Genomic DNA, 26,777 nt, shown 5'->3' with positions numbered 1-26,777 from the left:
GCCAGGCAGGTCTTGCTAGATGAATGGCCACACCTGGGGGGACACTGTCTGGCATTCAACAGACAGCTACAGCTCCATTTGCAGGAAGAAAAGCCCTCAGGAAAGAGAGCTCAGGAGGAGGCCACGCCCGGCTGCTGGTGGCTGGGAGCTCGGAGGCCCCTTGGAAGTGAAATAGATACAAGGAAGAAAATTAATAAGACCAATTTTTTTTGGAAAATAGTAATCTTTTCAGCTAGAAAACCTCATTGAGAGACAGGATAGGTACTGTGAAAGTCCGTGGGCATAACAGGAAGGAGGTGGCTTTTAACTCCATATTTGCCCCGGTTTTCTGATGGGCAGTACAGCCACAGTATTGCTCCATGCGGTCCACGCTGGACGCCCCCAGCTGGACCACTGGCTCTAGGGGTATATCCTAAATGCTTCGTAATTCATTGGTTTTTGAGTGGGAGGCTCTGGGAAGTTGGAGGCGACCTTGCCCAGACAGGCCACTAGAACCACACCCTGTCTCTTCAAGGGGGATCCCAGCAATCCAAAGTAAATGTCGGATGGATCTCCACTCACATGTGTTCTCCAAAGCGGAGGAAAAGCTGGATCCCAAATGCTAAGAAAGCTCTCGTGGTTTTTTTTTGTTGTTGTTGTTGTTGTTGTTGTTTTCTGCACCCAAGTATGGCCACAGTATGCGCTGGGGGACAAAGACACCTGACCCAGCCAGGGAGGTTTAAAGTAGCTTATCTTCAGCTGTTCTTTAACTTCAGAGACCACCCAGATTTCTTTAATGATTCCAGCTTTGAGACAATTGTGGCAGCCTTGGCTACAGTAGTACGGGGAGGAAGAGTTTAAAGTTCAATCTGTCCATATGCAGTTTTTTTTTCTTCTTTTTATGGGCTGAGTTTAGAGCGATATCATCAACTCAAACAATAGGTGTTGACATTCTTAAATCTTAACCCTGTAGAATGGAAGGCCATCCTCAGACAAAGTCTAATACTGCAGGCGGCCAATTTGGTTTAACGGGGACTTGAAAAGGGAAAGACAGACGGACAAAAGCCATTTAAGAATTCTGGCTGAATGCAGAAGCCTAGGCTCAAGTCTGTTTGAGGGTGGAAAGCAAGGGCATCTCTGGAGTAGATGCTCTCAACCAGGAGGCCAAAAAAAAGGCCCTTCTTTCCTGGCCCAGGGTCCAAAAGCTTGGGGGGGGGGGCTTATCAGGCCAGCCCTGAGCCATCTCTTTACTCAAGAATTAGCCTGCTGAGTCCAAGGTGACCTTCTGTTCTCCCACTCCTAGCCATACCAGAGATGTCAGCTCCTCTGCTAACAAAAGGGGTTTTTTTTTTTCCCTTTTGCTGGCTGCACTAAAGTTATTGCTCAAAGATACATTTTTTTATCTCAATCAGCCTTAGTTAATCTGGTAACTTCAGAAACATTGTCCAATTAGACTCCTGTGAGATGTGGTTAAATAAAGTTATTTTCTTTTGACAAAATCAATGTTTTAAGACACTAGGGATGTTTTTATGATGTAGTGGATTTCCATGGTAATTTATGATACAGTTTTTAGGTGTGTGGTCAAATAAAATATACACTGTCTTTAATATGCCTTTTGCAAAATTAAGGTTTTAAGGTGCTAGTTGTATTTATCTAATGTCTTAATTCCCCATGTTATCTATAGTTTAATTTTTAAGTTAGGAAAATGCCAAATGCAATACTTTAAAATGCTCTTAACTTCATAAGGTTTAAAGTAACACTTAAATCTTTTAAATGGGTTTCTTTAACTGCTGGTATATGAACATTATTAAATGGTATGCTTTGTTTTGGGTTTGCTTGTATGTAACAACAAAAGACAGATGTAGAGAGTCTATAGGTGTATTTCTTTATATGTTGGTAAATACAGAGAAAGGAAATTTTGTGAGACTAAGAAAGCATATTGCAAGGTTTATCCTGATTGTCCGAAATGGGAAACAAAGGACCAGGATAGAAAATTCAGAGGGTTAAAGTAAGTTGTAAAGCATTGATGGAATATTTGTTTGTTTGTAAGTTTTATCCTAGGATTGTCCCAAATGGGAAAGAAAGGACCAGGATAAAAAATCAAGAGGGTTAAAGCAAGTTGCAGAAGGTTTGTGGTAAGTTGCAGAGGGTCTGTGGTATGTCTGTTTGCATATGTGATGAAGATGGATTATTAAAAGGGTGTAGGTTTCTAATAAGCCTACCACTTATGTATTCCCAAGAGAAAAGCGCTAGGGTTCAGCAGCAGGGGTGCACTATGGATAGAAAGGCTAGAGGATTAGTTTTGGCAGTGAAATCGGGAGACCCCAAAGTCTGTAATAATTCTTTAAAACTGGCTTCAAGGTTGCTTACCGAAAAAAAGTTACAGGAGACTAAGTCATATCATACAGGGATTTGAAATTTGCTTTAGAAATTAATTCCAAAAACGTGTTAAGTCTACCAGGCAAGCAATCTAGAGACATGTCCAGGTGAAGATTGGCAGCTTGGTTTCACTCATGCCAGGGGAAGCTTTTAGGTCTTTTCTGACTGGGACATAGTCCTAGATAACAATGTTACCTTATTGTCAGCTGACCAGCAAGTCTTAAGTAAACTTCAAACAGTGCCAGAGGAAAAGGGTAAATTCTGTTTTGTCCAGGTGACCTGGTGCTCATCAAATCATCTAAAATCTTTATTCCAAAGCCTATTTCAGGTCTCCACAGCACTAATTTCTGGGTTCACATTGCACAAAATAAACTAAATACATCCCACCCTTGTGTGTTTCAGCCTAAGTCAGCAAAATAGGTTTTAATTTCTCATTTAAGTGCTATGTTAAGGTTTTCATGGTTGACCTGTATTGTGAGTGTTGTCTCATAGGGTTAAAGCTTTCTGACAGACAGAACCTGACAGGCATCTATTGAGGCCCTTTGGATGGTCATAGATGCACACGGCATGGACCCATCTGATTCCCCCATGCCAACTACATGCATGAATGTTACCCTAAAGCTGGGCCCCCCAACTTCACCCCTGTTCAGCTTGAAGCAGTTTATGACTGACTCAATGTCCTTATTCCTTTCCTGAGGGGTACATTCATGCGATAGAAATGGGGGAAAATTAATGTAAATCGAGCTCGTGTTAAATGTTTGTAAAATTGTAAATGTCAAAATGTATTTTCTGTATCTACCTTTGGCCTGACAGGTGTCAGGAAGTTACTAGACAAAGGGGGGAATGGGCCAGTATTGGGAATGGCCCAGGAAGTTTTGAGAAAGCTCTGATTATTGATATATTTCAAAAATAATTGTGTCAAAATGGCAGCAGACCTGGAGAGAGAAAGGCTTGGCTTTGGTCAGGAAGCAAACAGCTATTGAAACTTAGGTAGACTTAGCTAAATGTAATTAGCAAGTCAATAGGAGAGGGGAGCTAGGCCTTTCTCTATCCAAAGACAGATCTACATGATAAGCCAGCTAAGATGGTAGGAGGGTCGACCTTCATGAAAGGAGACACCGCTGCACCTTGTGGGGGGAGGCACCTTACAAGGTAAGGGGAGGTACCTTACAGGGACATTCACTACGTCAGAATCACGTAAACAAGATGGAGGTCATGGGTATAAAAATCCCGGTCCACGTGCTGTATCTGGGGAGTGGTGAGTTGACCTGGGCCACCCTCCCCACCTCATGCCATTTTGACATGGGGCTATAACTATTTTCTGTATTTCTATTTTCTGTATTTCTATCTTTTTAATAAACTTCTTTAAATCTTCAGCAACTATCCAAGCTATGCATATTTATTCTTAGCTTAGGACAAGAACCCGCCGTTTTTTTGTTTTTGGTCATTTTGGGTTTTGTTATGGGTTGGGGGAAGTGTTTCCCGGGACCCTCGCAGAGGTTCCCAGGGAACAGTTTCCCCACAACCATATTCTCCCAACCCATAACAATTCTTTTACATCATTGATGATGCTTTTTGAATTTATAGCTTCCATCCAATAAGTAAAGGTAACTTGTACAGGGCATTTTTAAGATAGCAGGGTAGGGGTAGGGGGTATCTTATCTACTATTGTGTTGCAAAGTCATTCTTATTACATCAGCCTTGACTTTTAGCATTTACAACTCTATACATTAGAGCAGCTACAGGAAGCACACAGATGTTTCCAAAGATAACAGGTCACATGAGAGAAGGTTACTTGAGAGAGGGTCTCTTATCTACGGTATGAGACCTTGGGTTGGGCAGATGCTCTCAGCTAGGGCGGATGCCCTTAGCTGATAGACTTAAAGTTTAAACTTATTCATTAGCAACTACACTGCACTGCACTCTCATAGAACTTTGTTATAAAGCTTTAACCTGAAATTTTAAACACAACACCACCCCTTACTAGGCTGAGGAAACTTTCCATTTCTAGCTTGTATGAACTTGTATTTATTTTGATCAAGAGTAGTTGATGAATTCCACACCTGCTGAGATTATTTTTCTTTCTTAACATGTAAAAAAATTGAATTTAGAAGGTCCCCCAGCCTTCTAAAGGCTCTCTCTGCTCTCTCTGCTCTCTCTGCTCTCTCTGCTCTCTCTGCTCTCTCTGCTCTCTCTGCTCTCTCTGCTCTCTCTGCTCTCTGGTTTTTCTCTCTCTGTGTGTCTTCCTTACTTTCTTTCTGCTTCCAGCTGCCAGACGTGAGAACAGAGTTTTGAGCTAGTGCTCTCTCTCTCTCTCTCTCTTTCTTCTCTTCCCTTCTCTCCTCTGTCTCCTCTCTCTCTTCTTCTTCTTCCTCTTCTTCTCTCCTTCTTCTCCTTCTACTTCTTCTTCTTCTTCTTCTTCTTCTTTTCTCTTTCCCTCTCCCCCTCCCTCCCTCCCTCCCTCCTTTCTCCCTCCCTCTCTCTCTCTCTCTCTCTCTCTCTCTCTCTCTCTCTCTCTCTCCCCTGCCCTTCACCAGACCCTGAGCTTCAGACCCCGGCCTCACATGGACTGAAAGCAGAACCTCCAAAGAACTGTGAGCAGAGCTCTTCCTTTCTTTAAGATGTGTGGTCAGGTCTTTTGGATTCTACCAGTGTGAAGAGAGAGAATCCCTCACGGGAGAGGAGCTGCCTGACTTCCCCTCAACCAAGTCTTCAAATAGATGACTTCAGTAAGGGGAGCTTGTTTTTTAATGATTCCTCATTTCTGGTTATGATCTGTGTTTTAGATTTTCTGTTGCTGTTACCAAAATACCTGGCAAGAACAACTTCAAGAGGAAGGGTTTATGTGACTCATGGATTCAGAGGTTCGGGCCATGGCTGGCCAGCTCCAAGGCAGTAGCATCATGGCTGCAGTGTGTGGTGGACTGAAAGCTGCTCAACTCTTGTCGGCCCATCGCAGAAAGGGGAAGAGAAAGAGGAGAGAGGCAGCCAAGGACAGGGAGGGTCCTCCAAGCCATCCTCCGGTGACCCACCCCAGCCATGCCCCTGCCCACAGTTACCGCCCAGTAAATCCATTCAAGCTATTAATCCATGGAATAGATTAATTCATAGAGTCCTGATTTAATTATTATCGGTTATTTAATTATTTCACCTAACCATTTCTGCATGCCCACCCCATTAGCTTTTCTGGGGACCTTTCATAGCCCAAATTAATGGGGTGGGGGCCCCTTCCAAAGTGCTCTGGCCCCATGGTGAACATGCTGAGGCCTCCCACAGTGGCAGCACTGGGCTCCTGCCATGGTGCAGTCACACCTGCTTCCCTCTTACTAGGTCCCAAGAGCCGTGGAGTCCCTGCAATTAATCCAAAGTTCCACTGGACACAACAGAGTGGCTACTTAGAGATGTAGTTACCAAGCCACTGGACACCATCCCCTCCCACGCTCAGGACCCAGGACATGTGGTCTAACTGGAAATGTGGCTAGCGCTTCCAGGACAGGTGGACAAAGGCCCTAGTCGCCAGCCAGCACGGGGCAAAAGCCTGCATGGATATGAACTGTTCTCAGATGACCCACAGAAGGCCAACGTTCCATGGGGCCACACCTACCAGTGCAGACTTTTTCAACTGTGCATGAGAAATAACTCAGCAGAGTAGATAAGTAAATCAGAAGAGTGTTTGTCTCACACACATAGTATTTGTTAGCCAGACTAAAGAAACCACTTAATAGTAATAACAATAACTTAGCAACCAGGTTGTTGTTGTTTTAATGAACATTTATCTGAGATTGCCAAACTGTGTCCACACTGAGAGCAGAGTGGAAGGCTAGCCCAGGTAGACCCCGGCCATCCTCTCCTTTGGGTGCTATGGGGCTGATGAGGTCCTGCGGTTCACTGGGGCTGCCTGGGTTGCTAGGCAACCACCTTGTTCTTCCCTGGGAAGAGGAACCCCTGTGTGGATCCTGCACCGCCTTCCTCATCCTGACACAGCCCTGTCTTTCCTGCATGTGCGCGCGCGCACACACACACACACACACACACACACACACACACATACACACACACACACACACACACACGCACAGCCGACTCCTTCTGAGTGATGAGTGTGGAGCTGAGGGAACACCTCTGCCCAACATGACCCACCTAGAGGCAGCCTGAGGTCCTTTGCACTAGTGCAGGAAGACTGTTCTTCTAGAACTACCCACGAGTGTAAGACCACCTCGATACAATTATACCATCTTCCTCCCGAGCTTATTTTTCACCATAGATGAGCCTATCCCAATCTTAATTATCATAAAGGAAAGTTAGTCAGTGTAGACATAAGCTAGGCCAGCAAATAGATGGGAACTGAGGAGCCCGCTCTGCTGGTCATAAGGCACTCACGGCATCGCAGTGGGCATTGGGAGTGGCTGGCAGCTGCGGTGTGTCGGCCTCTGGGTGGTGCTGACCCAGGTCTATTCCCCCTTCCAGCCTTACCAAAAGTCTGGCTCGCCCTGCGGTGGCTGGAGAGCAGGCTCTGCAAGCAGCAGGCCAGCCATACTGGAAGTCTCCACTCCCTCCACATGGGCTATGACAACACCCAAGAGGCTGGGACACCCTGCTGAGGGCTGCCCCCGCCCAGGGACCCGCTGGGCCGCGGACCCGCTGGGTCTGCTTTGGTCCCTGCGAAGCTCACCCTTTCTACCCTCATCACAGCTGGGAAAGCGCAGCTTAGGGCTTAAGAAACTTGTCCACAGTTGGGGGAAAACCGTTATTGTCAAAGCCTGAATTTACACAATGGTCATCTGAGCCCAAATGTGCAGGAAGAATGGGAAAGAGAGAGGGGTACCCAAAGCCCAGAGCCGGCGGACCCCTTCCTAGCGCAGTGCCCATCAGCGGGGAAACGGCTTGAAACCCCCCCAGTTTGTAGTGCACTGGGGACATGGAAGTTTCACTCTAATTTTCAAAGTGAGGCTTTTCTTGCTGTCTCTCTGGGGAGATTTCTCTGCAGCTGCTCCTCTTCCTAGTGCGAGGCTCTGAAGACCCTGCAGCCTCCCGCATGGGCACCAGGGGGCACTCTGTCCCCACTAGAGGAGAAAACTCCCCGAGAAGAAGGCAAGCCAAGGCCCACCAAGCACCCCAGGGTGGCCCTGCCGGCCTAAGACTCGGGTTTCTGCCTGATTTCAAAGTGTTGGTAGTTTCAGCATGGGTTTGGGAAGCAAGTTTGTGCAGGGTGTCTGGGTCCTAAAGTACGTGCTCCGACGTCTCCGCCGACTCAGACTGCAGGATTCCAGGCAGGAGACTCGTGCAGGGTGCCGGGAGAGGAGCCCCTCTGGTGTTGTAAAGGAAGGGAGGAGAACCTCCTGGGGCTGTGGGAGCCCCACAGCAGGTGGTCAGTGCTGAGCACCATCAGGACCCTCAGCCCCGGCACAGGCAGGTGGGCCCTCGGGCCACCATGCTAAGTTAAAGCCCTCCCTCTTCTCTTCCCATTAACTCAGGGTTTTATTGAAATCCAACATTCCCAGACAGGCGATAGAGGTGCAACTGAAACCCTATCTTTGACATCAATTAGAAGAACGTTTTAAAAACCACAGCATGCTCTCTAGACAAATGGCAGGAAACCCGTCCCCTCACCATCTTGCTGGCTGACATGTCCAGCAGCTGGACAATTGCCTCCCAAAGACGGCTGGCAATGGATTGCAAGAGCTATAGAAATACTCACTTCTGTTTACTTGTAAATCACAAAAGGAATCTCACCTAAGGAAAAATACGCTACACATGAAAATAAGATCATACGTCGGGACAGCCATCAAAGTGCCATCTCTAATAGGCAGAGTTCAAGAAGTGTGCCAGTCTTGGAGGGGCACACGCGGCTGCGGCCCCACTCAGGAGACCTCGGTGCAGTCACGAGGACCTGGAACCACCTCTGCACGGGCTGAAAATGTTCTGCCTCGATTTTGCAGAGACGTGAGATTCAGGTACTGAGAAATTAGCTAGAGGAACACCAGCTGAAATAGTGGTGTGTTCCAAGAGTGAGCATCCATCTCTCCTTTGGGGAGCTTTAAAACATGGTCATAGGCCGGGCGTGGTGGCGCACGCTTGTAATCCCCGCGCTTGGGAGGCAGAGACAGGAGGATCACGCAGGTTCGAAGCCAGCTGCACACGCTGGCTTAGGAGACCCTGTTTCCAAATTTTAAAAAATGTAAAAATAGGTCTGGGAGTGTAGCCCGGAGGTAGAAGGGCTTCCAGGAACCCCAGTACCATAAAAAAAGAAAGAAAGAAAAACGAAAAAAAGAAAAAATAATAAAACATGGTCATATTTTATTTTATGATTTTTAAGAATACACCTTAAATTGCATTATTATGAAACTATTGAATATTGTCTTACCAAAACTAACTTGTACTTTTAAGTTTGCTTCAGCAAGAGTGCTGTGTAGAGTACCTGTGCAGGCAGGGAGGTAAAGCCCTAATGGGGCGAGTGTGTGGGGTCCGGAACACAGCGCAGGCGAGGGAGGCCCATCGGTGGCAAGCAGAGGCATCCTGGGCAAAGATCCAACCTTTCTTAGCCTCCGTGTCTCCATTTGTTAAGTGGGCGCAATACACTCCACACCTAACAGAAGATGGTGGTGGGTGCCTGTGAGCTTTTGGGAGACTGAGACAGGAGGATTTCAGGCTTGAGGGCAGTCTCAGCAACTTAGCAAGAACCTGTTTCAAAATAAAAAGCATAAAAGGGGCTAGAGGTGTAGCTCAGAGGTAGAATGCCCCCAGGTTCGATCCCCAGTACCACAGTCATCGTCCCCCACACACAAGAGGCTTCTGTAAAAATACAGGTGAATTAATCATTTTGAAACCCTTGAATCGAAGGTCATTTGCCTCTGAGCAACAGCACAGCACTGTTACAAGGGTCTCTCCCTCTGGGTGACACCGTGCTGAATGTTTATTTTCCACACACTTCTCATTAATGTGCACACCATGCATTGGGCACCCAGCTCTGGGTGTGTGAGGATGAGCGAACATCCTTTCTCAAGCTGTGGACCATCAACCGGCATCGTGCTGGGCGCTCCGTCCCTCCAGGATGCCCGTCAGCTTGTCCACATCAGCAGGGCCACACCTAAATAGCTTGATGTCACCCCTCTACCCAAGTAATTTATTTTTAAATCAATGTAATTGTTTTAAACTTCACCCGAAATTATTTTGTGATCATTATTATGCTCTGGTAAAAGAAACACTTTGCATTCAGAAGCAAGCACTTGGGGAATCTCATCTGCTTGCATGGTTTGAGGAGGAAGGAAGGGCGCACCACTTCCCTGGGCTGTGCCGTTCCTCTCCCCGGCCAGCGCTGCACTGCGTGGTGGGTGTGATACCAGGGCCGTGCTTAACCTGCAGCTGGCCAGTGCACCTCCACCTGAAACCTGGGGGAAGATGCTATTGAAAGAGACAGCCCTCACCAGAACAGCTTTGGTGGGCCAGTGATGCTCCTGGACACTGTCAGAGTTAACGTTTCTCCATTAAAGTCACACCTGTGTGTGAGGAAATCCTCATCAGTATCTGCCATGCCCTTCAGTTCCATCTTCAGCGGTGTTGGTGTTGGCCGAAGAGCCTGCCTTGGGCTCCTCTGCCCCTGCGGACCTTCTCTCTAGAAGGGAAACGGTGTCGAGTGCTTTCTTACAGGAGCACATCCTGGAGCCTGGTGTGGAGCTGCTGAGTGGAAGGGCGGTGCTGGTTATGAAGTCCACTCTCCTGGCTGCTCTTGGGAAGCCTCCCCTCCCCAGGTGTGGGGCAGATGTGTTAAGATTGAGATGTGCAGTGTAAAAGGAGAGTGTGTGGCTGGGCGTGGTGGCGCACGCTTGTAATCCCAGCGCTTGGGAGGTGGAGACAGGAGGATTGCGCTGGTTAGAAACCAGCCGCACTGGTTTAAGAGACCCTGTTTCCAAATAAAAATATAAAATGGGTCTGGGAGTGTAGCCTGGAGGTAGAAGGGCTTCCAGGAACCCCAGTGCCACCAAAAAAAAAAAAAAAAAAAAGAGGAGAGAGAGCATGTGAGATACATACTGCTTTCCTCCCGTAAATTACAGAAGTAGCCTTACTTGGGTCACCTTGGCTGGCAGAGAAGCCAGAGGAGATCCTGATGGAAGGCGTTTCAGTCATGATCTCCTGCTGTGACCCAAAGAATCTGACAACCACAACTCAGAGGAAGGAAGATTTGCTTGCTCACAGTTCTGGAGATTTCGGGGATTCCGTCCACGATAGGCCAGGTAGTCTCTGGAGCTCAGGGCATGGGAGTGGAAAGCAGACAGAGAGGAGAGAGAACGGCTCTGCTCTCACGTCAGAGGCCCGAAGCAGAGATAGCTAAACAGGCTCCACAGACATACCTACAATCCCCAAACCACACCCACAGTGCCCCGGCTCCTCCAGCCACACCCCACCTGCCCAGGTCACCACCCAGTATATTTATACAATGGATTCATCCACTGATGAGATTAGAACCTTCCTGATTTCCGATATCACCGCTGAACATCAATACACAGGCCCTTTAGGGTACATCCTATCCACACCATAACAGAGGGGCCGAGTGCGTGAGTTAAAGCCTGAGCTTTAAAGCTGGGACCCAGAGTAGGCAGAGGGAGGCCAGAGGATGGTCGCCTTCCAGCTGTGACTGGCTCCAGGCCAAGCAGAAGATCAGGCAGGCTTCACTCTCAGAGTCCAACCTACATGGCCAGAAAAAACAAAGCCAACATGTAATTTGAGGGTGTTGGGTGGCAGGCTCCCCAGTCCCCAGCAGACAATGCTACAGGAAGTGAAACTTCTCTCAAAGGACAGCTTCCTCAGGTCAAATTCAAAGACACAGGGTCACGACCTAAAACCACTAGGCCCAGGAGAGGACAAGTTTTGGTGAGCAAACCCCCAAGAAGGCCTCCATCAGCAGGCTGAGAGCCCTGACAAGGTCAGGCAGACCTAAGTAGAATAAGATTTCTAGAATATTCTGAAAAGATAAAAAACTGAAGCTGGGCGTGGGGGCGCACGCTTGGGATCCCAGCACTCAGGAGGCTGAGACAGGAGGATCCAGGTTCATGGACAGCCTCAGCTACTTAGGCCCTTGCAATTTAGTGAGACCCTGTTTCAAAATAAAAAATAGGGCTAGGGGTATAGTTCAAAGGTAGAATGCCCCTGGGTTCTATCCCTCGTATGGCAAAAAAAAAGAAGAAAGGAAGAAAGAAAGAAAGAAAGAAAGAAAGAAAGAAAGAAAGAAAGAAAGAAGAGAATATGATGAAAGAGATTAAACTGTTGTAAGGTAAAGGTTGGATTTTTTTGTGGGTCGGAGGATGGAACCCAGGGGCATTCGGCCTATGACCTACATCCCCTGCCCTATTTTTTATTCTTTATTTTGAAACAGGGCCTCACTAAGTTGCAGAGGGCCTCACTAAATAGCTAAGGCTGTCCCCGCGATCCTCCAGTCTCAGCCTCCCGTATGCTGGGATTACAAGTGTGCGCCACCATGCCTGGCTTAGATTTTTTAAAAAATCCTAAAAAATTAGGGCTCACAGAACAGCCTCACAGAGGTGCTGTGTCCTGTCTCCAGGCAGACAGCTCTTCCCGTGGACCTGTGGCTCCTGATGGCGTCTCTCCCTCCTCTGGGAGACCCTGCTCGGCCGAGGCTCTGGGCAGCCCAGCCGAGGCGGGCGGGATGGCCAGGTGAGAGGGTGGCTGGGCTGGTGCCGAGTGGAGGAAGCGCCCACGCTGCTCTCTGAGTGGCTGGTCGATGTGTTCGTGTTCGAGCAGAGAGCTCCATCTTGCTCTGGACTTGACAGTTTCCTCCAAGCCCAATTACTCCCCTCGGTGAAAGCTCCCATTGTTCAGTTATCTCTGAAACTTCAGCAGCAAAGAACTCTTCTGAAACACGGGACCCCTCCCCATCAATCCCAGCAGGCTGGGCCTCACACCCAGCTCCCCAGGCTGGCCATCAGCATCACTGGGAAGGCGTCTGAGAGGGGCTCTGCTTCTACCCTTCCCTACTTCGCTCCCACAGGCCCCCTCCAGCTCCTTCCAAACACTCTCCTCTGAGCCTCCTCTTCTCATGCTGGCCAAGGGGGGCCGCGTGTCCCCAGAGCTGCCTCCTGGAGGGCCCACCCATGACCTGTCCCCAGGGCTCCTCCACCTGAGCCTGCCGCTCCTCCCACCGCCTGGCTGTGCCCTTCCTGCCCTGGGTCTCTGCTTGGCTCCACCTGGTCTCTGTTCACCTGAGATCGTTTACTAAGACTGCAAACCCAGGACCAGCACCAGCTGCTGCTGGTGTTCCCCGATTCCCTGGATCAGGACCCCTAGAGGACAATGGCCCCGCCCTTCACTGTAGCCCGATGCTCACGTGTTCACAACAGCTAATGTGTGTCCAGAGCTCGCCACGTGCGGGATCGCACTTGCCCGAGCCGTTCAAGCCTCAAAACCACCCATGAGCTCAGTGTCTGCTCACACACCTATCGCCCTGCCACTGGGGAGTGTCGGTGCTGGGATTCCAAGCCAGCAAGAAGAGCCCCCTACCTGGAATGTCTATGCTGGCTCAGGATAAATATTTTTGGCTCAATCATTTTGGTTCATAAAATAATTCCTTCTTGTTCTGGGAGGTGGAGAGAGGAGAATACCATCATTTATAATAACCCTAAGAAACAGGAAGGCTTTTCACCTGGAGACCCTCCTGCAGTTCTGTGCTGCTTCCTGGAGTTCCCCATCCCGCGCTGGTCCCGGGCGGGCCAGGACTCCAGGCCCTGTCGCCTAAGGGCAAGCTGCACAGCTGGATTAAGCCATAGGCCTGGGTCACGGTGGCTGGTTCCAGAATTTTATTTATCAATAAAGTATCACTCCCTTGGCTGGAACGCCTCTGGGTGCTTTCACAACACCTTCGAAACAAAACTAATGAACAGCTTTGGCAGCTTGATTACCCTGAGGAAGCCAGCATCTCCCAGCAGGGAGCTCAGGCACAGGGCAGGGATGCGCAGGGAGGTCATGCCGCCTCTCAGGGCAGACACGGGCCCTGCTCAGGCCCTCTGGAGGTCTGGGCTCCCAGGACCTCATGGGAGGGAAGACCTGGGCCTGGCACAGGCCTGGACAGTGTCAATCTTCAGCAGAGTGGCCCAGCAGGGGTGACTCCCCATGCCCCAGCAGATCAGCAGAGATTCCAAAGGAGACCACTCACAGGCCCTTCCCAAGCAGGGAGCTGGTGAAATCCTGGGAGCAAGGAGCTTGGTCAGTTTAGAAGTAGCCCAGCGATTGCAGGCCGAGACCGGTTGGGCCTTGCTCCAGTCCCACATGACTGGCACGGGGAGCAGGACCACACCCCGCGGCCTGCTCACTCCACATGGGACCTCGAAGTCCACTGGGACTGAGGAGATGCTGTGAAGCAGTGGGAACAGAGCACCTTACCCTTTGCCCGGCTCGTGCGCACTCGGTTTCTATCCTGTGGCTGTGACTGCACGTGGGCTCTGCCCATGGCTAAGGTGAAGACAGTCCACAGGCCGGTGGACAGGTGGCCCATGGCCACCCACTGCGGGGTGCCCTCCCCCAAGCAGGATGCGCTGGGGAGCAGAGGGGCCCCAACCAGTGGGCGTGGGGCAGGAGAGACAGTCCGGCATTCTCAGGAGCTGCCTCTCCCTTCACCATCTGGCAGGAGGGTGGGGAGCATTGCACAGGCCTGAGGTCAGGCTGGATTGGCGGTGACCACGGTCAACGATCATGTACTACGTATTTCACAACAGCTAGACAGGGGATTTTGAATGTTCTCACCATACAGAAATGATAATTGCTTGAGCTGGTAGCATGCTAATTACCCTGATAAGGCCGTTACACAATGCACACACCTATCAAAACATCACATTGTATCCACAAAGATGTACAATTACTAGGTATCTATCAAAATATTTTTTAAACTGAGGTTAAGAGTTGGGGTATAGCTCTGTAACAGTGTAGGAGGCGCTGGGTTCAAGCTTCAGTACTATAAAAAATAAAATACTAAACATTTGTTGCTTCTTTGCACCTGAGAGTCCATCCAAGCCGAGGCCAGCTAGCAGGCGTGTTTCTTCTGGCAGAAGAGCAGGAGTCCATAAGCACTCGGCCTGCCGAGCAGGGCCCAACGTGGCCCCAGAGTGTTGGTTGGTGAACGAGCTCACTGCTTCATCAAAGAGCATTTTCCCCACTCAAGACCAAGGGGAAGAGGAGGTCGCGCCCCTGTGGGAACCAGAAGGAGCTCGCCTGCAGGCGTGGCCCTGGCCCGTCAACCCAACACTCTTCTGCCTTCTCTGGAGGAGGCTGGCACTGTCCTGGGCCCTGGAGACCCCACCCGGGCGCCCAGCACAGGCCTAGCGCTGGGCGGGCCTGCCCACCCCGAGGGGCTGAGCAAAGCAGGTCGCTCCCCTCGCGGGAACCTGTGGGCTGCACGCTCAGCTCGGGTGATGAGGAGAGAACAAAGCCCAGGAATGGCTTCCCCACGGGAACCTCGCATGGAGTCTGGCTCCTTGACCAGGAGAAAAGTGACCCAAAGACCAGCCAGAGACCCAGGCCCTTCCTTCAGAAATGTCCCTGATGAGAGCCAATCCGTGGCCCTGGCTGCTGCATCAGATGGATTCCTTGTACAACCATCAACAGGAGGAAAGGAGCAGCTCCTCTGCTCTCCAGCCAGTGATGGCTCCCGAGACGGTCAAAGTGCTCCCCGTGCCCCCCCCACCCTGCTCCACGGTGGCCACCTTCTAGGTCTCAAGCCCCACTTGGGATAGAGATGTGACTGATGCCAGAAGAGGGTTTGAAAGTGATCTGGACCGCGTTTTGTGCCAGTGCCCACCTAGCGCAGCCTCACTGTTTCCAGCAGGCACCCACCGCTCTGTCTTTGACACCTCTCCATCACCTCAATTATTCTCTTCAAACCCTCCCCCATGCAAAAACCCAGCAAAGGTTCCTGAGTGAACACTGCGCTGGCAGCCGGGGCTGAGGGGTGGTGAAGGGGAAGAGCTTCTGTCCAGGGAGACGTTGCAATGTCAGCACACCAAACGCACTGGACTGTGCTCGGGGGCGTGGCTACGAGGTTCAACTTCATGTTGCATGTGTTTTGACAAAAGAAAAAATATTCATTGGAAACATGGGGAGGATGAGGAAATTACTTTAATTTATTGACTTAATTTTTGAAAACAAAATGATCTCTTACCATTCATTTGGCTGCTATAGAAGAGCCAAAAAGCAAAGGAAATATGTTCTCTCAGTAAGAATTTCCTGTTTGGAAACTTCTGTGGGGCCTCTGCTTCAGGTCATAGATGGCACAGGGGAGCTAACACCCCATCCTTCCAGGAAGCTCCAGTTAGGGTCTGTGAGACTCAACCTAACACCTTCTCCTCCAGCTTTCCAGCAGGGTGACAGCAAGGAGAAGACCCTCAACAGCACACATTTACTCAGGGGCAGACAATCCCTATTCATAACGGACAGAGCCTGTCTCTGGACACGTCGCCTAGAATCCTGGAAGCTAAGCCTGCTGCTATTTTGCATCTGACCTACACCCCTGCCTGGGTACCTGTCCTCAGGTATTCGTAAAGATGAGCAAACACAAATGGGGTAAACACCACATCAGGAAGGGAAGCAGAACGCGTGCCGTGGTTTGGGGACGTGACGATGGAAGGGGAGACCGCCCTCACCCGCTGTTGGACAACTTCTCATCCTGTGACAAGGATCTGCGGAAACAACTTGAAGGAGAGAAGGTTATTTGGGCTGATAGTTTTAGTGGTCCTGGGACTTCAGCTTAGGGCTTCACACCAATTAAACTTTTTGTAAAAGATTCAGACAGAAAACTACCAAAGAAAATTCACAAGTACGTAACAGTCATTGAAATGATGTTCTGATTGGACACTAATTTAAAGTCCTCTGAGGCTGGGGAAGTTTTGGAGGTCACACGCTGTACTGATGAGGCCTTGGAGCCAGGAGGAGCGTGACCAGCACCTGTATGGTGATGGCTCGGAATAGTGAGAAGTAATCCATTATGTACATGTCCATCGGTAGAGGGCCCACTGACTAGCTACTGTGCAAGTGCGAATGGAATGCCAGGCACCGTGTGTACCACGCACTAAGGTGGGAAAGGTAGCAAAACATGTAGAGGAGCCACGAGATCTGCACGATGATCCTATGCGCACAGGACCCTCTGGAAGGCCAGCGTGGAGCAGGCGTGCTTGCGGAGGCACCTTGCCAGCGCGCTCTCAGGTGGCCCTCCCCACTGTCCATGTGGTCATTCCTGCACAGACAAGAAATGTTTCTGGTGGCCGCAGGAGAGCAGGGAGGCCGCTGCTGGGCCCCATGAGCCCAGCCACCGAGTAGGGATCATCTCGGCTTTCCCAGGAGCTGTCTCCGTGGCATGGCCACAGACATCACCTGGACATCACAGTCACAGGGCAGCAGTGGGCACGTCCTAGGAACCACAGCTGACTCATGGCATTGTGACACTTCTGTAGACCCCTAGATATCTCCTCGTAAGAGCTGTGCATCCTCTAATAGACATGGGCAGCCACGGGCCTTCTGCCCCACAGTGTGCAGTTGGAAGCGTACAGAATATTGCCAATAGAGAGGGACAACAGGTGCAAAGTCTTCTTCCCCATCCCGAGCACATGTGCAGATAGTAAAACAGTGCGGCTGAAGACAGGAGGCAGTGTTATCTTAATCACGGTCCCTCCTCAGGAAAGGCTGTAGATTTATTATTATAGTCCTAAAACATTTAAATACATAATTAGTATGCATTACCATTCAATTATAGGACATACTGTGTCCTTTTATTTCTCAACAGTGGAGCACACACATATACACACATATACACTCATGCACGCACACCACATAGGCTCACGTGTACTATACATGCACCACACACACTCACATGCACACAGCAATCTCTCCAGCCGCCTACACGAAAGTGTGCATTATCTTGCCACCTGCGCCCGTGGGGGCATGCACAGGCCCCTGCGGCCCTCCCACGTGTGGTGTGCATCTCAAAGGTCTTGGGAGAGTCACTCGGTCCGCCACGGGGGGTCAGGAAAGGAGTTAAGATGAAGCATCCCGCCACAGTCGGCTAAGTGCTGTGATAGAGAAGGAACACCAAGAGAGGACAGAGGCTGCGCTAAGGCTTCGTCCCGTGGTAAACAAACAGCAGGCCACGTCGCAGTACCGTATTAATGCCGCTTTAATCGCGCAGACGTTCATTACATCTCCGCACTGGGGTCCAGAGAAAAGGCTGAGAACCCCGGGGCGTGAGGAGCCCTGTGACTGGATGAGGTTTCTGCAGCTTCAGGCAAACCCCAGGGCAGATCTGAGCCACGCCTCTCCGCGCCTGCTCCCGCTAAGGAGCCGCCTGGGCGCCAGCGGCCTGGAGCCCCGCGGATCCTCGTGGGAGGCTTTGGAGTGGTCCCCTGGAACTGCGCCTGTGGGAGCCCCGGCCTCTGGCCGCCCACCACGGACAGGAGGATGGCAAGACCCACTTTTGAATCCTTCAGCCCAGTTGACACTGAGGACCCAAAATACGAGCACTTCACGAGGTCTCAGGATCATTAGGATCCGCGGGGAACCCAGCCCAAATGGGGCTTACACGGGGCTTCCGAATGGGCAAAATGGGGCTTACACCGGGCTTCCGACTGGGCAAAATGGGGCTTACATGGGGCTTCAGACTGGGCAGTTCATCTGGCTTGTTCTGCAAAACCAAACCAGGATCGTACGTGGCACACACCATGAAAACGGATGGATCTCATGAGACAATGGCCGCCTCGGCTGCCTAAGAGCGTGGTCTCCACGCCTGTCTCTGCAGAGCCACAGCGGACTCCATCACAGAGCCGGCCCCAGCCTGCACCAGGCACGCCACGTGGCGGGTAAGGGAGGCCACCCGGCTCCTCCTCAGCACCGGCAGCAGCCCTGCACACCGGAGCACCCCATGCCCGGAGCCCAGCACAGACGGTAGTGAACTGAGCCTTCCTACCTCAGCCACAGGGCGAGGAAGTCAGAGACACAGAAGCACTTAGGAGGTCATTCTATACATAAAGGAAAGCCACCTGCTGATTGGTGAAATGTAGGCAGTCTCTAATTGCTAAATCCCCTTTTGCCTTCAGCAATACGATAATTATTGATTTAATATGCTTGGTTTAACATGCTGGAAGCCAATGTATATTAGCTATAATGTTATTAATGTGTCATTTCCTTTAATAAAAATAAATAAGCTACTATCCTCTTTATCAAGTCTTGGGCAAAGAACACCTACAAGTTTCTTCACTTTTAACATTGTCTTGACTACTGTACAATAGAGGGGCTTTAAGATAAAACTAAGCTGTTAGCTTTTATTTTGTAGGTCAAGAAGAGTCACTAGTCTTTAGACCTTTTATTGCATTATACAGGTAGTTCTTATAGAAAATAAAAACACAGATAAGAATTAGTTGAGCTGGGCACAGTGGCACGCACCTGTGATCCCAGTTCTTGGGAGGCTGAGCCAGGAGGATTGCCAGCACACAGTAACTTAGCAAGACCCTGTTTCAGGATAAATATAAAAAGGGCTATTGGTGTAGCTCAGTGGTAGAATGTCCCTGGGATCGATCTCCAGAAACACACACCATACTTAAGAAAGAAATCAGCTGGACAGGGAGCATGGTTACCAAGCAGCAAAGGTTCCCCAGGAGTCACACAGGAGGCCCTCAGAGCCCGAGCTCACACCATCTACAAAAACAGACTCTGGGTGGATGAGCAGCAAGCCACACCACTAGCGGGCAGGCGGCATCAGAGAAAACGCTCCTAGAGGAGGCCAGAGAGGACGCCTACGGTAAGACAAGAGTCACGAGGACACAGAGGGAGAGGCGAGCAGTCGGTGCCAGTACGTCCGGTGTGCCACGACATGGGAAAAATAAACCGCAGATTGGGGAGACACGTGGAGCACACAGTCCATCCAAGGGTGGCCTCACACACAGCCCCCAAGAACGGAGGCCAGTGAGGAAAGGAAGTGGGCAGCAGCTCTCGGTGGAAGAAGGGAAAGCTACCCATGAGCATACAGAAATATGTGCAGATGTTGAGTAAATCTGAGGCACCATTACCAGTCAAAGTGAGAAAAATGGTTAAATAAGGTACTTCAGTGTCAGGGCTATAGTTTAGATATGAAATGTCCCTGTTAAAAGCTTGTGTGTCAGATTATGCAGCCAGGATTGGAGCTGGGGCCTGGCTGGGGGGTTGTACCCGTCCCTGGCCCGTCTCCTCCTCTGCTTCCCGGGTACCACCACACCCCACACTGAGCCGGGTCAGCTTCCGCAGGCCGGTCATCGACTGACCCTGAAACCATGAACTCCAAGTAAACCTTCTTCCTCTTAGCTCTGCTGGTCAGAACAACAACAACAAAAAAGCTAAAACAGTCAACAAAAAGACAAGCTTTGGGGTTTTCCCTCTAACTGATTGCTAGTGACGCTATGCTTTATGAGAAATAATCTTACAATATTAAGATGAAACTACACACACCCACTAGCATCAGAAATCCCGTCTTAAAGAACACAGCTGACAGAAACGAAACCAGCGCAAAGGCCCGGAGTCCCGGGGCAAGTTTTGTAGCTTCACTGTCGTCCTGAAAAAGCAAAGAAGGAGCCGGCTGTGCTTCAGCAGCGGGTTGAAGAGCGCGGCTCAGTGGATGGAGGTGAGGCTGAGCAGTAATGTCTGCGGGGCGAGTGAGGTTGGTGGCAGATGATAGAGCTATGGCGAGGCAGTTAGATTACGGGCAGAGTGGACCAAATAAGACCTGACATGCAGACCATACTGATAGAAAAACAGGTGAAAGAGAGACTCATTGCTAGATGACGGGTTTTTAAAAGACTACACAATAAAATGCATCAGAAACGTCTAAGGAGCCAGGCATGGCAGGGCACACTTGTGATCCCAGCATTTGGGAGGCTGAGGCAGGAGGATGGAGGACAGCCTTAGCTACTTAGTGAGGCGTTCTACAACTCAGTGAGACACTCTTTCAAAATAAAGAACAAAAAACAGGTCTGAGGGTGGAGCTCAGAGGTATAATGCCCCTGGGTTCTATCCCCAGTACCACAAAAAACAAAAACAAGCAAACAAATAAAAAACAGTGTTACAGGAGATATTTAAAAAGACTATGATATGATTTTTTAAAGTTTTCTTTCAGCACAGTGATGAACAAAATCACTATATATTTATTCACCAAATACTTAAGTAGCTACTATGAGCCAGACAACTAGTTCTAGGTGTCTAAACTACATTAATAAAACAAAGTTAAAACCCCACAGACCTGCAATGTCAGCACGCTCACACTTGGTGTGGAGACGAACAGAGCAGCGATTACAATGAAGAGGCAAAGTCTAGAGTGTGGTAGAGGGCTGCCCGGGGTGGGAGGCTGGGGAGGCCGGGAGCCTGGAGGGCCGCGCTGCAGGTGGAGGGCAGGTGGCGAGGCCCTTCTGCACAGGTGAGAGCTGGGAGGAGCCAGGAAAGGCCAGGGAGGGGCCATGGCTGTCCACCCTGAGGGCTCTCCTCTGGGGGTGCCCATGCAGGGTTTGGAGCAGAGGAGGGACCAGGCGCTGCAGTGATGGGAGCAGGCCACACGGGGGCACAAGCTCAGGAGGCCGCCCAGGTCCAGTCCAGAGCAGGTGACAGTCCAGGGCCCAGGGCACAGCACCAGGCACAGTAACCGCAGAGTATGTGCCAATGTTTGCTATTGATGTTTCTGGTTAATGTTTAATAAGAGTAACATTTATTTACTTAAAGCTTTTTTTTTTTTTTTGCAGTACTGGGGATGGAAACCAGGGGCATTCTACCTCTGAGCTACACCTCCAGCCTTATTTTTTTATTATTTATTTTGAAACCGGGTCTCACTGAGTTGCCAAGGGCCACTCTAAGTAGCTGAGGCTGTCGTGAACCGCAGTCCTCCTGTCTCAGCCTCCTAAATGCTGGGATTAAAAGCGCGCACCACCACGCCTGGCAAAGCTGTGTCCTTTTAACAAAGGCTAAAGGCAAGGAAAAAAATCCCTCTGGAGCATCCATCTCAATGACGTATCGTAGCGTATCTAGACCACTGTGTATTCTGCAGTTTCCAACAGGCTCAAGTGTTCACACGCCTGGCTCCTGTCAGTGGCTCTGGCGCGTCTTTAGGATGAAGCCCACAGAGGCTCTCAGGGCTCATCCATGAGGCCACACTGCCAAATGGTGCAGGGAGTTCCTCAGGCCCCACCCCAGGGGAACTAGCTTCCCACCAGTGACGGGCGTTATTCTTTTTTATCTCTGCCTATCCTAATGTCCAAAAGGCTGTATTGTTCATATGTTTGTGTTAATATTGTATTATCACACAAATGAATTGATTGACAGAAAGGTTAACCTGGCCCTGCAGGGAAGCCTCCCACACCAGCTCACAGAGTAAGCGCTTTCCTTTCCTTAGGCTTCCACAGAGAACCTGCTGCTATGCATGCGTACCTCACCGTGAGGTCACAATGCAGCTGCAATGTCACGCTCTCTGATTCTCTTGGCATCTTTTAATCATTTCCTTTATTTCTCCTTTGTTCTAATACTTAACGGCTACATGGATGGATGGCAATCAGCCAAAGTGCACGGCGTCAGGCTCTCTAATGGCCAGGAAGAGGAGGAGGCCAGCCCTCCGTGGGGTCTAAGGCAAGCGGATGGGAGGCGCGGAGGCCACGGGAGAGCCCAGAGTCGGGTACCACGGAGGGGCAACACTCACACAGGTGCTTAGCAACCAGGGAGGCTCGAGAGGGTGCCTCACCGAACATTCAGAGCATAGTAAAGAAACAAAGGCAGATGGAGATCTATTAAATGTTAAATAGGATCAACGAAAGTTTAGGAGCGATAGTAGCAATGTCAGAAGTCCAAGTTGAAGAAGCACAGAGTATGGGATAGGGACTGTGATGGGAAAAATACATTCAGAAAGAGTCGGCCGGGCTTTGTGGGCACGCTCGTCATCCCAGCACTCGGGAGGCTGAGACCGGAGGACCTCATGGCAGCCTCAGCTACTTAGTGAAGCCTCTGCAACTCAGTGAGACCCTGTTTCAAAATAAGAATAAAAAATTGGGCAGGGAGTGTAGCTTGGAGGTCGAATGCCTCTGGGTTCCATCCCCAGACCCGCCAAGAAAAAAAGAAAGAAAGAAAAAAAGGGAGTTAACCTTCAAGTACAAAATAAAAATTTAACTGGCAGTGAGGGGGGATTACCAATGAAATAACAGAGGTAATCCTATTAGGTTGGGTGGACTCGCTCCCTCTGTGTGCCCACTTGGCTGGGGCATGGTGTCCAGACACCAGACACCTGGCCAGCATCCTTCTGGATGTTTCTGGGAGGGTATTCTGGAGGGAGATTAACACTAAATTGTGAACTCTGAGGGGAGCAGATTGTGTTCCCAAAGTGGGTGGGCCTTGCCCAGTAAGTTAAAGACTTCAGCAGAAGACACACTGCCCACGCCAGAGGCGTCCCGAGCGTGTAACCTCCAGCAAGGGTTCTGAGCTCATGGGGATAAACAGCAGGACCCCCACATGGTGAAGTGAGAGCGACAGTCCGGAAGCAGCCCAAGCCTGAGCACAGTGTGAAGAAGGAAGTCTCCCTTGCTGGTTGCACACGTGCGTGCGTGCGTGCGTGCGTGCGCGCATGCATGCATGTAAGAGAGTGCGATATCCAGCAAGCTCTACTACTCGCAGGTCTTAAAAATAAGAAAGTGGAGCCCGGCATGGTGGCCCATGCATGTAATCCCAGTACCTGGGAGGCTGAGACAGGAGGGTTGCAAGTTCGAAGTCAGCCTCAGCAGCTTAGTGAGACCCTATTTCAAACTAAAGAATAAAATAGGGCTGGGGTTAGGATGCCAGAGGTAGACTGCCCCTGGATTTAATCCCCAGTGCCATAAATAGCAGTGATGATGATGATGATGAAGAAGAACCAGGAGAGGGCAATCTTGGACAAACCAAATCTAACTGTTCTGGAGTTTTCTACACCTGTGACCGAGGGTCGGGGTAAAGTGCAGAAGAAAGGAGGAGCGCCACTGGGCCCCCACGCCTCAACTCCTGCTCTAGGTCAGGGATCTCCCCTGCAGTGCTCTGCGCAAGCCAGCCAGGCCGCCTCTCTGCAGAGAGCTGGGCGCAGACGCAGTTCACACGGTGAGTTCAGGAGGCGCCCACAGCTTGAAAACCACGGAGAGAAACACACGGGTCACTGGTGACGGAAACCGGGGGTGGGGGCGCGCCAACTCATGAGACGCTTGTGGGGGGCGCTACAGAACACGTGTTACAGGACATGTGAAAATGTGGACGAAATAAAATTTAAATATGAAACAACACATCTGACTGAGCAAGCTGATACAAAAGAAATGGAGAGTGAGTCTGGATAACCCCACGATCATTTAAAAACCAGTATTCTTGATTTACAATGTTTTACACAAAGAAAATTCAGGCACAGATGGCAACATTAACAAATTCTGTCAACTGCTTAAGAAGACGGGAGTGTGTTACCCGAATTCTTAGCATTCTCAAAAGAGGGAGCCTTCCACTTGCTCAGTGAGACCAGGACGTCACTGATTCTAAAAGCCCGAGACAGCTCGAGAGAAAGGAGAATGAGGCGCTCACCGAGGAGCGGGGTACAAAACGCCACAGCCAGACGTCACCCAGACAGCTAGCAGTGCAGAAGCCGCACACACGTCAAAACCAGGCTGGTGCGCTCCAGAAAGGCAGCTCTAACTTTTATCTGCAAATCGACCAACAGAATTTATGAAAGGAATAGAAAAAATAATGGAATCGCCTCCAGAGCTTAGAAAATTCAACACCCATTCTAGGACTCGAAGACGATTTCCTTAATCAGATAAAGGGGTGACTACAGTGTGCGTGCACGCGCGTGCGCACGCACACACACATACACACACGCACAGCTCATCACTGGCAGAGGAATAGCTCCCGCCACCTTGGGAGGGCAGGAGGACATTGGGTGTCATCACCTTTCAGTCTCCTCCGCAAGCAAGGCCCAGGAACGGCAATAACCAAGAAAAACAGGGGAAAAGGAGAAGATAGCAGAAAGAAAGGAAACAGCCCTCAGTCAGGGTAATAGGAACATGTATAGAAGAAGCCATAAAGAATGTATACATAAATCATTCAAATGAATACTTTTTTTATTTTTTTTGGTAGTACTGGAGTTCCTGGAAGCCCTTCTACCTCCAGGCTACACTCCCAGGCCCATTTTTATATTTTTATTTGGAAACAGGGTCTCTTAAGCCAGCGCGGCTGGCTTCGAACCAGCGCGATCCTCCTGTTTCCGCCTCCCAAGCGCGGGGATTACAAGTGTGTGCCACCACACCCGGCATCAAATGAATACTTTTAAGTGAATTTATCAAAGCTGATAAATGACTCAGTATTTGTTTATTATCAACAAAAAAGAGAATTTTAGAAAGAGGTAACATTGACAGTAGCATCAGAAAACAAAACACGAAAAACATAAAGACAATCTAGTGAAAGTTGTATAAAAGTAAAATAATATTGCCAGGTGTGGTGGCGCACGCTTGTAATCCCCGCTCTTGGGAGATGGAGACAGGAGGATTGCGCTGGTTCAGAGCCAGCCTTGCTGGCTTAAGAGACCCTGTTTCCAAATAAAAAATAAATAAAATAGGTCTGGGAGTGTAGCCCAGAGGTAGAAGGGCTTCCAGGAACCCCAGTACCACCAAAAAGAAAAAAAGTAAAATAATATTTAGTGACATTAAAGAAAACCTTCATAAATAAAGGGCTGTGTATGTCCATGTGCTAGAAAACCCAATATGGTGAAGGTGTAATTCCTCCCCAGTACACCAAGAGAGTGGAAGCAGCCCATGGAACCAGCAGGATTTTTGTACAGATCAGCCTGCTGATTCTCAACATAGGCAGCTTTACACAGTGCCACAGGCACTCAGGGCGCGTCTGTGCTTTCTGATCTGCACACCCCAAGGAGCGAGGCGGGCTGGCTCTGCCTGCTGCCTGGCCTTCATGCAAAGATCCAAGAAAGAGGACAAGTGCCAGGGCGGACAGCGCAACAGAGCCCGGGAGGCCGCCGCGCAGGCCACAGGCCAGCACTCGCTAGGACAAAGGCCTTTGCGCTCTGGACCCCTAGGTTCACGCAGCAATATTTCCAACTGATCTGTAGTCAATGCAAACTTCATCAAAACCCTGGCTTCATGTCAGGACTCAACAAGCAGATGCTAAAACCCACAAGGAAATAGAAGAGCCAGGACTGAGAACGAACTTCAAAACAAGTTACGAAGCTGCGGGAATCAAAACACCCTGGTAATGGAATGAAGGATAAAGCTATGCACCGATGGAGCAGGACGGAGAAAGGAGACCCTGACGTCCTAGGTCAGTGGACGTCACTGAGGGGCCCAGGCAAGTCGGTGGGGGAGTCACTGTAACCGCGTGAGGCACACGTGGCCTCCACATGCAGAATGAGGCAGACACATGAGCTAGCACTACGTGGACAGGAGGCCTTCACAGAAGAGCCCAAGCACAGAAGCCCTAGAAGACAATGGAGACAAGTCCTTGACCTCCGCAACTGCTAGGACCACTGGACTGAAAGCACAAGCAAAAACAGAAAAATAAGCTGGACAAAAGTAAAATCAAGAGGTCTTGCTGCAAAAGCTACACCTAGAAGGTGAAATGGCACCCACGGAGGGGAAAAAGGGGATTGAGAATCATGTTTGATGAGGGAATTGGACGAAGAACTCTTATCATTCCCATAATAAAAGATCGCCCAGTTTCAAACAGACAGCAATCTGAACAGATTTCCACAGGCACCTGCAAAGATGCTTACCACCCTCAGCCCGGGGGAATGCAAATCAAAGCCACCTGGGATGCCGCTCCACGCCCACTGGGGCCACTGGGCAGAGACACCTGTTGGCAGCCCATGGGCAACTGACAGCCTACTGCCCGCCCACGAGCTAGAGCTCCGAGCCTCCTGGGAAGGTCTGGCGGCTCTTCCAAAGGTTACACAAAGCAGTTACCGGCTGTGATCCATCGCTAGAAACGGGGGAAATGAAAACTTTTCTGCGCCAGAACCCGACAGTGTTTGCGTAGCATTCTTCATCCCACACGAAAGCAGACTCCACGGTGCAGGCGAAGGCCTAGCAGAGGGGCTGTTTCCACGGGTGGAACCCTGTGCATGCAGCTAGGAGCGGGACGCCGTTCCCAGAGCTCCCAGGCACCTGAGAACGCCGGGTGGTGATGGAGCACAGGGAGGCCTGTGTGCTTGAGCCCATGTGTACGGACTCAGGGCGCAGATGGGTGTCTGCTGGGTGTGAGTGTGAGGAGGAAGTGGGGTCGGCTAGTGGCACAGGGCTTCCTTTTGGGGTGATGAAAACATCCTCAAGGTGGTCTCGTGCTAGTACCGAACGGCACGCTTTAAAGACGGCGGCCGGTACAGCGTGCGAACCGCAACTCGGCCGAGCTAGCGCTCA

Source organism: Muscardinus avellanarius (assembly GCF_963383645.1).
Source record: "Muscardinus avellanarius genome assembly, chromosome: 8".
NCBI classification, from domain to species: Eukaryota; Metazoa; Chordata; class Mammalia; order Rodentia; family Gliridae; genus Muscardinus; species Muscardinus avellanarius.
Note: the sequence above shows the minus strand (reverse complement) of the source record.